The sequence below is a fragment of the Aethalodelphis obliquidens genome, unplaced genomic scaffold (genome assembly GCF_003676395.1).
Source record: "Aethalodelphis obliquidens isolate GAN/ISIS:26980383/991018 unplaced genomic scaffold, ASM367639v1 scaffold32, whole genome shotgun sequence".
NCBI classification, from domain to species: Eukaryota; Metazoa; Chordata; class Mammalia; order Artiodactyla; family Delphinidae; genus Aethalodelphis; species Aethalodelphis obliquidens.
Window position 1 is genome coordinate 5,248,111 of NW_020837976.1, and position 14,019 is coordinate 5,262,129.

The window sequence follows — 14,019 nt, forward strand, 5'->3', positions numbered from 1 at the left end:
TTAAAGCCATTATTCTTTTGAATATGTTTTCTGTCCCTTTCTCTTTGCCTCTCCTTCTAGTATTTCCCATTTTGCATGTGTTAGTGTGCTTAATGGTATCCATGTTTCTCTGAAGCTCAGTTCAATATTATTTGTTCTTTCTTCTCTGTTCTTCAGATTGTGTAATCTCTATCAATCTGTCTTCAAGTTCACTGATCCTTTCTTCTTCCATCTGAAATCTATTGCAGAGCCCCTCTTGGTGAATTTTTCATTTTGGTTATTGTACTTTCACCTCCAGAATTTCCATTTAGTTCTTTTTATATAATTTCTATTTAAACTTCCTATTTGATAAGATCTTGTCATTGTACCTTCCATTACTTCTTTAACCACTATTTTCTTTAGTTCTTTAAACATATTGATAATAGTTGATTCAAAATCTTTGCTAAGTCCAACATCTGGGTTCTCTCAAAACCCAGATGTTGCCTGCTCTCTCTGTTGCCTGCTCTTTTTTCCTGCATAATGAATCACACCTTCCTTTTTCTTTGCACATTTCATCATTTTTCTTTGAAAACTGGACATTTCAGATAATAGATTGTAGTGGCTCTGCATATTGACTCTCCACCAACACCTCTCTGGGTCTTGTTTGTATTGTTGTTTGCTTGTTTATTTGTTTAGTGACTTGACTATTTCTATGAAGTCTATTTCCCCCACAGTGTGCAGCTATTTCCCCCACACTGTTGCAGTGTCAGACACACTTACAGTCACCCTGTTAACCGTTGTTTACAACAACTGTTAAGTGACAGTTGTTTTACCAGGACTCTCTTTAATTGTCTCCTTCTTTGGTCTCTTTTTTGGCTTCCTATTCATCTGCCTCTGTTTGTATCAGACCCAACTCTTAGCCTCCACAAACTGCTAGCTGATTTCTCTATTATGTTCATCAATACCCTGTGTCACAAATTGCTCCACAGCCCAATCCAATTAAAGTCAGACCTCTTTGCAAGGACAGTATTTGAGGTCAGCCTCTGAAGCTTGTTTCAATCCCAGGAGGGCTCTTTTAACTGTCTCTTTTTATAATTCTTTCAGTTATACTTCCAGCTGTTCTACAATTTAACTTGTTGCTATCATGGAATTACCAACCTCCTCATAATTATTTACTACCAAAAATCTGTACTTTTTTTTTTGGCCGCACCACACAGCTTGTGGGATCTTAGTTCCCCAACCACACATCAAACCACGCAGGGCCCCAGCAGCGAGAGCACTGAGTGCTAACCACTGAACAGCCAGGGAATTCCGAGAAGCCCATTGTTTTTGATAGCACCCTTAGGTTTGAACTTTACCACACTCTATTCCAAATAAAATCAATGCTCTTAGGCAGAACTATGGAGCTCTCTGTTCTTATAGCCTCTCTCCCTCTGGCAAAACCTCTGTGCCACTGCTCTTGAATTGGGACAGTGACAGGGGTTTGCTTCTTCTGGAGTGATATCCCTTCTTTGTGAGTGGGCCATTGGGAAAGAACAGTAGCCCTGATCTTCTTGGCTTGCTTCTCCTGACATGGAAACTTGAACCTATGAATGAGCAGGGGTAAAAGCCCCACTATTCTTGACTTGCCTGAGTTAGAGCTTCTGCAACCTGAAGCCAGGGGTGGAGGATAAGAAATTCTGGCAGCTTGCTCCTCCAGGGAAGAAACTATAGACCTAGACTGGGGTCTGGCAGAAGTGGAGGCCCTTGTTGGCTACCCCCACCTGGAGTAGAATTTCCATCACACAGAGCTGGGAGGGGAGGGATGGCCCATGGCTCATGTGCCACAGATTCATTGTTCTTACAGCGATTTAGTAGATTTTTCTCAAATAAATGTTTTTCCATTTGCTATGTACCCTTAGGAAAATTTCCAGAAACTTTAAATGGTTGTTTATTTAATGTTTCATGGGTTAGAGATTTGTAGCTGAGGAGAAGATCAGTGGAGCTCCTCAAACTGCCATTTTAGAAGTGTTCCTTCTCTATTTCTTTAACAGATGAGATTTGCCCTAAGGCTAAGACCCAGGAGAGACCCTTAGAAAAGGAACTCTGCCAAACCAGGAGACTTGAAGAGGAACCTAAGGTTGGAGGCCACCAGGACTAACCTACAGCATTGTGAAGACTGTGTACTCTCCTCACCAAGCCATGTGTCCATGGAGCCCATGGAGCCTGTCAATTCAGAAGAAGTAGCACATTTTTCTAACATGTACAGGCAGAGGGACATTTTTTTCTAATTCACACAAAGGCACCAATGTACTTGCACAGCTCTAGAAGCTACAGAGAATCCAGCTGACAGGTTATGTAGGATGAGTCAACCATCCAGAGCAGCAGTTCCCAATTTTGGCTGCTCATTAGGCTCACTTGGGGAGCTGTTGAAAAATATCAATGTGAGGGTCCCACCTAGACCAATTAACTCAGACTCTCTTAGGATGGGGCCCAGCCATCAGTATTTTTAATAGCCCCTCAGGGGATTCTAATGTACAGTCAGGATTCAGAACCACTGATCTAGAGCCTGGAGCCAGGGGAATGGGATTCTTTGTTCCCAAACACCTCAAGAAGATGTAGGCTGATGATGGAGTTCCAGTGTTGGCAGCTATAAAACGCTTTAAGTAAATAGGAAAATTGGCAGAGCAAAGTTAGTCAAATTATAGTGAGTAATTTCTGTCCTGAAAGAAATCACTAAATCACTGTCTCCAAGCAGTAACAAAAACAGACAATGACACTGTAAACATAGTTTCCACACCCCCCACCATAGGTCCTAATTGCTATGGCTCTCCCAAGCCAGGTCCATTATGTCCCCTTGTGTCATAATGATGTCTACAGTGGCAGACTTTGCCCACTCCTTTGGCCACACTCTACTCCATGCTGTCCTTGGCATAGATATGATCAGAGGCTGTCTTTATAAAGGCATTAGTTCCCAAATGACAGAAAATACGGTAACTTATCCCAGGGACAGACTGTCATGCTTTAAGAAAAGGGACTCTGCTTAGTTCCCAGAATTTTCTAGCCCCCAAAAAATACTACTGCATAGAAATAAATTTATGAAATGTTGAGGGGATTCTCTAGATCATTTGTGATTTCTTCTTCAAATCTTGGATGTTCAGGCTTGGAGGGAGTCCTCTCTGTGCTCCATAAATATTTCGTTGCCTCTCTTCCTTCTTTCAGAGACTCATGACTCACCCCCAGAAAAATCATAGGACAGTAAAATTGGAAAGCTTGGTGGACGAGATCTTCTAAACAAGGGAAAGCAGATATATGGCTTATATGACCCACTTCCCCATCCTTTACTGCCTCAAATAAAAGAGACTAATTCACATTGCTCTTCCCTGGGAACCCACCTCCAGGCAGCCACTCCAGAGTGGAAAAGTGAGTAGAAACTTCTTTACCTCTGAAGCAAGCCAAAGACAACTTAGCACAGCGGGAAGAGTTTGTCCAAGAATCAGACATGGGTTCAAATTCTAGCCTAACTACTCTAGATGTTGACCTTAAAAAGTTACTCCATCTCTCTGTATCTTGTCTGTGAAATGGCAGAACTAATGCCTACCAGGGTTATTGGATTAGTTGATCTCAATGATCCACCTGGCATATATCAGATACTTGCCCTGGTCTTGCCCCCCACCTCAACACACAGACACTCACGTGCACATGCACGCATGCACAGACACACACACACACACTCCTTCCCAAGAGAAGAAAATGAATGAAGCCCTAGGGATGAAGTGACTTGCTAGTTAGTGACACACAGGTCAGTGACAGTTACTAGTATTCAATGAAGGGGACTCAGTTAATAAAAATAACTACCTCAACTCAGGATAAATGGCTTTTAAGGGTTACCTGGATTGGTCTAGTAAAAAAAAATATGTTCTTCCCACAAAACTGCCCGCTCAGAGAAGAAACACACTAGAGGCCATTGTGTGCGAAGATTCTGGACTAGGCAGGTTTTGCCTGTACAATACAAAGAAAAGCATTGGATTCCTGGGCCTGGTGATGAAGCTTCTTGGAAGGAATGTGTCACTCTTTAAACAATTAAAAAAGACATTTCTCTCTGTGGCCTTAGTTGGGTTTCCTCTCTTATCTTTCAGAGTGCCTGACACATAAGGAAGTGCCCCCAGGAATTTTAAAGTCATCAGGAGACCAGTGCAGATCTGAGAACAGCCTTCCACCCTCATCCCCTGACTTACCCCCTGCATTTTTCCATCTCCCCAGCCCTCCTGTTTTCTGCATTTTTAAAAACTTCTTTATATTTATTCTAGTGGTAGCCTGCCATGCAATAAAAGAATGGGGAAAATCTCATTAAAATTATATCAAAAGGAAAAAGATGGAGTAGAGCTTGAAATTCCTGCAATCTACACACAATAACCTAATCAACTAGAACACACAGGTTAAATGGAGTCCACCCTATGGTGAGCCTGGATGATTAAACCCCCTCCCAGGGAACTGTAACCTTCAGGATACCTAGTGATGAGCCATATTAAAATGCAGCCATGAAAATACCTCACATTTAAGAGCACTTTTAACCTTCCCACTCACTTTCACAACTATTTATCTTACTGACTTCTGCACAAAGGCCCTGGGGGTGGGGGGCGAGAAAAGCTATTGCTATTATTCTGTTTTGATAGTTAAGGTAAAGGAGGCAGCAAGGTTTCTCTGAGGTCCCCTAGTTAGTTATGGGGAAGCTAGGCTAAGAGCTCAGTATTGGTTAAAACAGACCCAGGCCGAAAAGATTTCAGATGACTGACTTGAAAATTATCCTAGCATCTTCCTCTCCCTTGGCTTCTCATTTGAACTTGATATGAACCTGAATAAGTGGGAGAACACAGCATTTATCCAAAACTGAAAGTCAAGGGTCCTTAAATTCATCTTAGCCTGGAAACACAGAAGTAACAGGAAGATCAGAAACCCATATGCACACTGCCACAGTCAGTAAACTGAATAAATATACCTCTTAATGAATTTGTACTGATTCCTCTTAAAGTTAATTCATACTAGTTTCAGTCAGGGCAAATTTTCTCACAAAAAATATTAAAAGTAGAAATGTGTGGGGCAGTGGGGAAATTTGAAAAAAAAATTTAGCCTTAAAAAAAGGCCCCAGGTTCTAAAGGGCTAGAAATCACTTCAGACTATTTCTTTGCCCACCCTCCACTCAAAATTCACCATTTCTGATTACCATTCCTTCAGGGGTCTGCTCTCTGCTTTAAAATGATAGTAAGCTAATATGATAATATAATACATATTAATAATTTAATGCTTACCCTTCCTAGGTAATATATGTGCATTTTAAATGGGTCTTTTTAGACAACACACTTTAATCCGAAGCAAACTTCCAAACCCATCGTTCTCTAGCTCTGACCTCTCACCTGAGTTCCAGACTGTATATTCTTAGCTTACTAAACATCTCCACTTGAGCCTCCCACAGGCACTGAAACTCAATACGTCCAAAACTGATCCTCCACTTCCATTCTTTATCTCAGGGAGTAACAACACCAACCATCCATTTATCAAAGCCAGAGCCCTGGCAGTTATTCTAGGTTCTTTACTACCCCACCCCCAGTTTATAGCTGGGTCAATCCACGTAACTCAGTATTTCCCAAACTGTGTTCTATGAATATCCTGTCAATAGACAAAGTAGTTTCCTTGATTAAATAAGTTTGGAAAACACTGAATCAGACAAAGTTAAACCTTTATTATAAGACTTAAGAGTTTCTAATACGTTGACTTACATTACAAATATTCAAAAGGAAAATATACCACTCAGTGTTTCCCAAACTCATTTGCCCAAGGAACACTTATCTTCCTTGCAGAGTATCTTACAGGATCTGTGTCTTATAGAACACACTTTGAGAAATACCATGATAAGATATATTCAAAATGTGTTTTATTATCATGAACTGTCTCGGGCAATGTCTGTGATGTAGATGAGTAATGTATGTATTTTTTTAAAAATCTGAAAGGCTGAGGCATTTTATGATTTGAAAGCAAGAAATGTGAAAGAAAATATGTCTTTCCAAATATTTATTGGGAAACTGTAGCCAAAAGAGCACCGATATTTTGAGGGCACTTCTTCACGAAATGAGTTTGTACCTAAGAATGGGAGAAAGTGCGAAAGGATGGATACGCAACACAGGGCAAATAGAAGTTACCTCTGGGCTGTGCTGTTAAAGAGGAAGAGGGACTTCCCTGGTGGTCCAGTGGTTAAGATTCCACACTTCCAATGCAGGGGGTGCGGGTTTGATCCCTGGTCAGGGAACTAAGATCCCACATGCCGTGTGGCCAAAAAAAAAAAGTAAAGAAGAAGAGAGGGAGGTTGTCAAGGCATATTCTGCACCTGTCTATATGGTTTGACTTTGTTAGAGCAATCATATGTTACTTTTGTAATTTGTTTTCCTGAAAAATCAATACAGAAAAAAAAAACCCAAATAAATGAAGTGCTTGGGATAGTAAGTACTATTTTTAAAAACCAATCTGAAAGAATAAAAATGCAGGAAGAGCCAAGACGTTTCTTAAAAAGTAAAATAATTTGCAAGAACTTGTATTACTAATTATTTTAATGTCTTTAAAGTCATAGTCATTTTTAAAATGAGAGTGGCATGGGTATATAGACAAACAGATGAGTGAAATCAAATATAAATTCCACAAATAGAATCAAGGAGGTATGAAATTCAGTGTAAGGTTAAGGTGGCATTTCAAAGCAGTGGAGAAAGATAAACTCAGTAAATTTTATTAAAACAACAGATTGCTATTTCCCAAATAAATATGCCTATATTCCTAAATTTTTATACCAAAATAAATTTGATAGATCAAATATTTTAAAGTTATCCATAAAGCCATGAAAATAATAGAAGAAAATATGTATAACTATTTTTATAATCTTGGTTTGAAGGAAGCCTCTTTAAACTTAAAAAAAGCCAGACATGATAAAAACAAAAGATCTTATTTGCATTCAAAAAATTATGCAACAACAATAGAAAAATTCTATAAAGCAAAAATCATGGCAAGGTTAAAATACAAATAATACATAGAGGAAAATGCAACATATATGACAGAGGCTAACGTCTTAAAGCATTAAAACCCCCTTTCAAATCAGTGAGAAAATGATGACTACCAGCAGACCCAAAAATTATAAGCCCCAATTTCTTAAACTTAGCTTTAATTAAAATTAAAGTTAAAATCAGAAATCACAAGCTTTTCATAGCAGGAATATTGAGAAAATGAATCACTGAGCAAGGCTTTAACATTTTATTAAAAGGAAGAAAATTTAAAACTCTGATACTTATATTTAAAACTTAGATACTTATATTTAAAACTCAGGTACTTATATTTAAAACTCAGATAAAGATAAGGAAGAAACTTCAGGATATTTAAAACTCAAAGAAATTAAGAATAAAAATACTACCCAGGTTGGAGTGAAGTTTCTTTCTTACCATCTTAATACTTAATCAATAGCTTTACATTATAAAATTGAACCCTGGATAAGTCATTTGCAAGAAGCTCTCCTGTGAGGTTCTAGTTTATAAATAATATTTTATTATTATATAAACCTTTAATACTGAGATTAACAAGTATGCTTATTTGCTTGTTACAGGAAACTGTATTTACTCATTGTTCATTTGTTGTATAAAAAATGAATTTAATTCATCAGTGTAACATTTAAGTCACTGATTTTTACTGACATTTTAAATAATTCAAATAGGAAGGAAGGAAGGGAAGAAGGGAAAGAGAGAGAAAGGAAGGGAGAAGGGAGGGAAGGAGAGAGAGAGGAGACAAAGAAAGAGAAAAGAAGGAAAGTCTGTTCCAATTTTCCTAGAGTTAGAAAATCAGCTTTTTTTCTTCCTGCATAAATTATAATGCAAATAAAAAAGAATGGTAATTACAGTTAGAACAATGCAAAATTTCAACTTTTTCCTCAACATGCTTTAATACAAAAATTGGCAAAGAACATTGTATCAGTCAAGATTGTTTTTGGCTGAAAGCTACAGAAAACCTAACATTGTCTAAGCAATAAATACATTTAATTACTTCAAAAGACAAGAAGTCTGTGACAGAAAATTCTAGGGATTGATTCAGCCTTTCACTAATGTCAACTTTCTAATCAATATCTCTAGAATCCTCTTGCAAAAATCACCTCCTTAAAAAAAATCCAAAGCAACTAAGAAGCTTCTCCAGCTGGGAAGCCCCTGCCAACCCCTAAAGGCTGAATCATGTCCCCGCTTAAGCCCCCAATACACACATCTATCCTAGCACTTGTCACAGTGTCTGATGCTCACTTTTCACAACTGCCTTCAACAGGCAATGAGGGGGCTTCCTTCTGATTTCTAGGACCAAACAGTGCCAGGTACACATAGAGGCCCTCAATAACTGTTCTTTGGATGGATGAATACTAGAGACACCCTCTTAAGCAAGTGGAAACAGTTCCGGAGCCCATGGACTTTCATCATCCCTCAGACACTGCTTTGAACCTTGCAACTAAGTGGGACAAAACAAAAGGCAACCATGCCATTTAACAACAGGGAATTCTGTAAAGACGCAGACGTAGAGAATGGACTTGAGGACATGGGAAGGGGGAAGGGTAAGCTGGGACAAAGTGAGAGATTGGCATGGACATATATACACTACCAAATGAAAATAGATAGCTAGTGGGAAGCAGCCGCATAGCACAGGGAGATCAGCTCAGTGCTTTGTGACCACCTAGAGGGGTGGGATAGGGAGGGTGGGAGGGAAACGCAAGAGGGAGGGGATATGGGGATATATGTATACATACAGTTGATTCACTTTGTTATAAAGCAGAAACTAACACACCATTGTAAATTAATTATACTCCAATAAAGATGTTTTAAAAAATAATAATAAGGGAATTCTGAAATTCTAAAGCCAAAGGCAATGGGATCGTTCAGAACATCAACTGGCAGGCCACACACCATGAGACTAGAAAGGGCAGAGAGACACTGGCCTTGCCAGGTTGGGTCCAGTTCTAACCCTGAAAAATTGAGCCCAAAGTTGCCCCTGCTGCCAGCACCACTTCTCACGTGCAAGAGCATGTGTAAAACATTTAGGGGAACCCTTCATTCTTTTCCTTCAGATTTCACAGGAAATCCCTTTTCCCCAAAATTAGGCTTTCTCCCTTTTACTCCCCTTTCTTCCTTGCTAACCAGCCCAGGGGAGCCCTTTACTGACCCTCTTGGAGGAAATTCTCGCATCTTAAGTCAGCATTGCCTCCACCATAAGAACTTTGCTCCTGAAGGTTTAGCACAAATTTAGACTTTGGAAACACAAAAACCAGAGACTAGATTCTACAGCAGATGGGGAGGCCCTGTCAGGGTGAGAAAGATGGAAATAGAAATAAACATTGGGGCAAAATGAGTCTCACTGCGTTTGTTGTTCTAGTAAGTCTTTGCATTCCTGCAAAGGAAGCTTACTCTTCCTCCAGGTGCCCCCAGCAAACTGGATCTCTGTCCCAAACTAGTTTTTCAGAATAGTAATTCCCTCAAGTAAAATATCCCATGGTAGAGTGGGCACTAGCTTCCTCGGGCTCGAGTTGGTGAGCCGCTTTTCAGAGCACATCTCTTGCCTCACTGAACTGGAGGTCACTTAATCTAGGAGACCCTCAGCTTCTCCCTTCTGCATCTACAGCCCCATCCACCAGAGGGAGTCTGGCCGCAGGTAAGACTATTTCATGTCAGAGTTTGGCTTCAAGACAGTGGGTACTGTGGCTGGCGGGTTCCCCAGCTCCGTCTGCTCCCTTCCTCCTCAGCTGTGTCTGGGAGGGTGCCTGGTGCAAGAGGTGAAGCAATTCTCACATGATTCTCAAGTCTCATAAGTCAAGAAGCCAAGAGTCAAGAGCCAAGATCTGAATCTGTCTCTCCTTTCTCAAGACCCCCTCAACCCTACCTTAGTTTTGTCATTATCAGCTGTGGTTCTCTATTGTCTGCCATGAAAAGTTCACTTATATCCTACAAGAAAAGGAAAGAGAGGGGAACTTGTGTTTCACAAATTCTTGGAACTATTTTTAAAGCATTGCACTTCCAAGGCTGGGCAGCGTTCTGCAGACAGGGCACAGTCTCCCCCAGCTCATGGGCCCCAGGCTCCTGCAGCAAGCTGTGTGCCTGTTTGTGTGCTGTATGCTGGGCCAGCTCTGGGAAAGGGGAATTCTACCTGCCTTTCCAAAAAGCCCCAAAAGTGTCCCTTGGGACTTATCTGTTGTCCCCACCAGCCTTAACTGTCAGGAACTGCGGTGGAGCCATGAAGTTCACTTCTCCTTTCCTTTCTAGAAGATTCTCCTGAATATCAAATAATTTAATCTCTTCTGTGGATCCCATTAAGGCACCCTCCTTCTGCTTTCTACCCACCTCAACCCCTCCTCCTCTCCTTCTTCCCTCTGTTACCTTCTCTGAGTCTGTCCCTGAGGGTTAAAGCACCCTGTGACACTCTTAAACTCGAATTCTTCACAATCCACCTCAGACTCCATGGTTACTCCCAAGAGTCCACCTCATCTTTGCCCACCAATTCCCTGCCTGGGTCATGGCCTGTGCCTCAAAATGGTTATCCTCTAGCTTGAGGGAAAAAACAGTCTCCCATGCACTTCCTCAAGAGGCTTAGAAACCCTGGATCTGGCCCTACTCATGGAAAGCACAAATCGTAGTTTACAACTCTTTATTTTCGTAAATTCTTTACTTTTTATATTAACTCACTTTATTTCTGTATTGATACCACATTCTTCCAGGCTGGTAGAAATTCAGTCTCACTTATTTTAGAATCCCCCTTCTTTCCCCAGGGTTGTGTTTAAATTCTAAGGAGACCTCGGACAGTGCTAGCATGTTTAGTCCCCATAGGAAGCCATGACGTGTCTGTTCTTTATTCCTTTGTGCCCCCTTGGGCCCAATGGCTCTCTCCCCAGTTTCCATGGCACTTGCTGGGGCACAGGAACCCTTTGTTCTTTGGGTGCCACTTTGTGGCTCAGGAATTTCTGCAAAGCTGTGCACAGTCTTTGAAGACTGGCTGTCTCACCACATCCCCCTGGAACTGTCCAAATCGCAGGGCACACAGCCCTCCTTCCAGCACCCATCAACATCTCTGCTCTCCTCCCTTCCCCAAGCAGTCCCCTCCACTCCCTGGCCCAAGGGAATCTTCCTTTAATCAAAGAGAAAACTCTCTCTCCTCAAACCCTATTCTACCAAATTCTACCTATATCTCAAATCTTCTGGATTCTTCCCAGGGCTTAGATTTTAGAAACCAAAGCTACTTCTTCCTTCTCTCTGACACATTTTCACATCCCTCCCTTGTGGCAATGACCCTAGAGGACTTATTTAATCAGGTGGGGCAACAGAAGAAAAGGGGAGAATAAACTCAGGGAAGAAAGAAAGAGAAAAACATCAGTTAATATTTTTAAATGCCGTCACGTTTGCATCTGCTTTTACCTGATTTGGAACTGTCTTGTTCTTAAATCTCAGGAGATGTTAGTAATTGAAAGATGCCTTCCCTACAGGCTATTTCCCTTGTTCTCAGATCATGAGCCTTGCTCTTTCCTTATCCCCAGCCTGAAAGTATGTTTTATACCTTCACCAAGAAGCCCAGACCCATATTTATAACAAATACTTCTCTCTCTCCATTATTACACTAAGGCATTCTTCTCAGCTCCTGGACCACTTCACATTTCATTAGGTGCTTCATCAGGAAAGAAAGAAGGAAGTAGGGTAGCTCAGAATGACTGCCTTCATTTGCTGATTTCTTTGTTTTGTACCAGAAAGCATTTCTGCATCTCAGCTGGCATATTCAAGCACAGTCAAGAGAAACCCCTCCTGTCAATTCCAATTCCACTCCATTTACTGGTAAACACAGTTGAATGAGCTGTTTAAATGTGGCTGTTATGAAAAGAAATGAATTTGAATTTGCATTCCATATTCTTTCAATTATTTATGGGTTGGGGTAACCCATATCTATGACTTTTCCCCTCTACCCTCCTGAATCATCAAGAGAAAGCAGAAGGAAAAGTAACTCAGCACTTTCTTCAAAGCCTGACGGTGATTACTGCTTACTGTGCTGAACTGATTTTCATTAAGGACTCATACCCTGGCTTCTTACTATAGCCTTCAGACCTTTGAAGGTCTTTGGGTCAAGGGCCACCAAGCTACCGAGCTAGAGGAGACCAAGTGTGATTTGAGAGGCCTCACCAGATACCAGGTGTTCTACCCTTCTGAAATCCCAAATATTAAAGTCATTTTTTAGGCTGCTTTCAGAAAAAGGCTTAATTAGTCACTATTTGAGTGATTCTTTGAGGGTTTGGAGTAGGCCCCTTAAAGGTCACTGTTAGAATGTATATTTGTGACCTGTCTGCCATGGGGAGTCTCCCCTAATTTTCTCTCATTATCAGCTTAACTAACCATCACCTAAGAAGGCTCAGAGAATCTGGCCCTGCAAGGGAGACTTTTTGTAAAAACCTCAGGACTATACCGGGAACGGTGAAAGGATAGGGGTTGACTATACATTATTCAGCCACCTGACTATTAAGTTCATGCACAGACTCCAGGAGAATGTGCAAAACAGGCCCTTCCTCTAGAAAACAAACAAAATGTCTGCCTCTTCAACTAAAACTAGGAGGCTAAGCACAAAGGGATCAAGGTAGTCACCCGCTCATTCCAGGGCTGGATTTAGTTACCAAACCCATATTGTTAAGCCAGTCTCCTCCCGATTTAGTTCATTCTTATACCACTTATTTCCACCAAAGTTTATGAAGCCATTTTGGTGATTTTCTTAGGTTGTTTTTTTTGTTTGTTTGTTTTTAATAAAGAAGGGCTATATTGGAAAATGAGGGTGGTGCATCACTAAAAAACAAATACAAGATTATAAAGAACTGACATGGTAACTAAAAGTATATTACAGAAAAAAAGCCTAGAGAAAATGAACATAAAATTAAAGGGCAGCATTTGGAGGTCCTTTAATGGCATGGCAATTGCGAGTCAAAGCAGAATCTATGTAGAATCCACAAGGCCTATTAGGAGTCCAGAGGACCAATAGCAAGTCAACCAAAATTAGGAAGAGAAATCAGACTTTAATTGTAAACAGAAGACTAATCATTAGCTGTTCCCTTTCCCTAGAGTAGGTCATGGATAGCTGCCTGACATTTTACATTTTACTTTAAGTACAAAAAAAATTACACAAGTGGCCTGCTCATTAGCAGGTTTTTCTGTATTAGTAGCCATCAGAAATCTAGCTAAAGCCCAAAATTAAAACACATCTTCCCAGTTCCTCCACAATAGTACACTCTTCAAATTGTCCCGTACCCACCCTAGGTCTACAATTGTGGACAGGGGACCACCTCCCCACTGCATGCATGCATGACAGCTCACCTGTGGCTTCATGCCAAGTCACCGCCTGATATGCAGACCAACTACATGTATGTTGAAAATATAGTCAGTCAACCTAAAGACTTTTAGAAATGTGTCTCACTGCTAAGTTGCAAAGAACTCTATTCAACAGCTGACAGATTCATATGATAGAGGTAAATAAGGTCAGCATAAGCCATAATTACATACACATTGACATAGCATCAGTGAGCCTAAAGTTGATTACATCTTTTAATGACCATGCTTACCATATAGTAGACAAATATGATTTTTAATACTTAATCTAGCCATAATACTTTAAATGTATTAGGGTTCCATTAGCCTAAAACATTAGAGCAAACTGTTGTTGAGTTAGAAATGAAATTATGACATTGTTTAAATGGCAGATTATGTTGAAAATTACCAACTGCTAAAACATGGAAAACTACCCCAATCTCTTACCTTTATTTGGTTTTACTTTAATACCCTACCGTTCGTTTGTCAGATCCATATACTAATCTGCTCTGTGTAGGTTCTAGGAACATTTCTGTGGTGTTAAAAAAAAGTAGAACTAAGTCTACTTTTTAATTTTAGTTTACTAAATATTAAATTATTTATTAAGTGGATTTTTAAGCTTTTTAGGGATCCCATGAAATTCATATCCCAAGGGCTTTTGTGTTACATGGTTTTAAAAAGACTGAATTAAGTC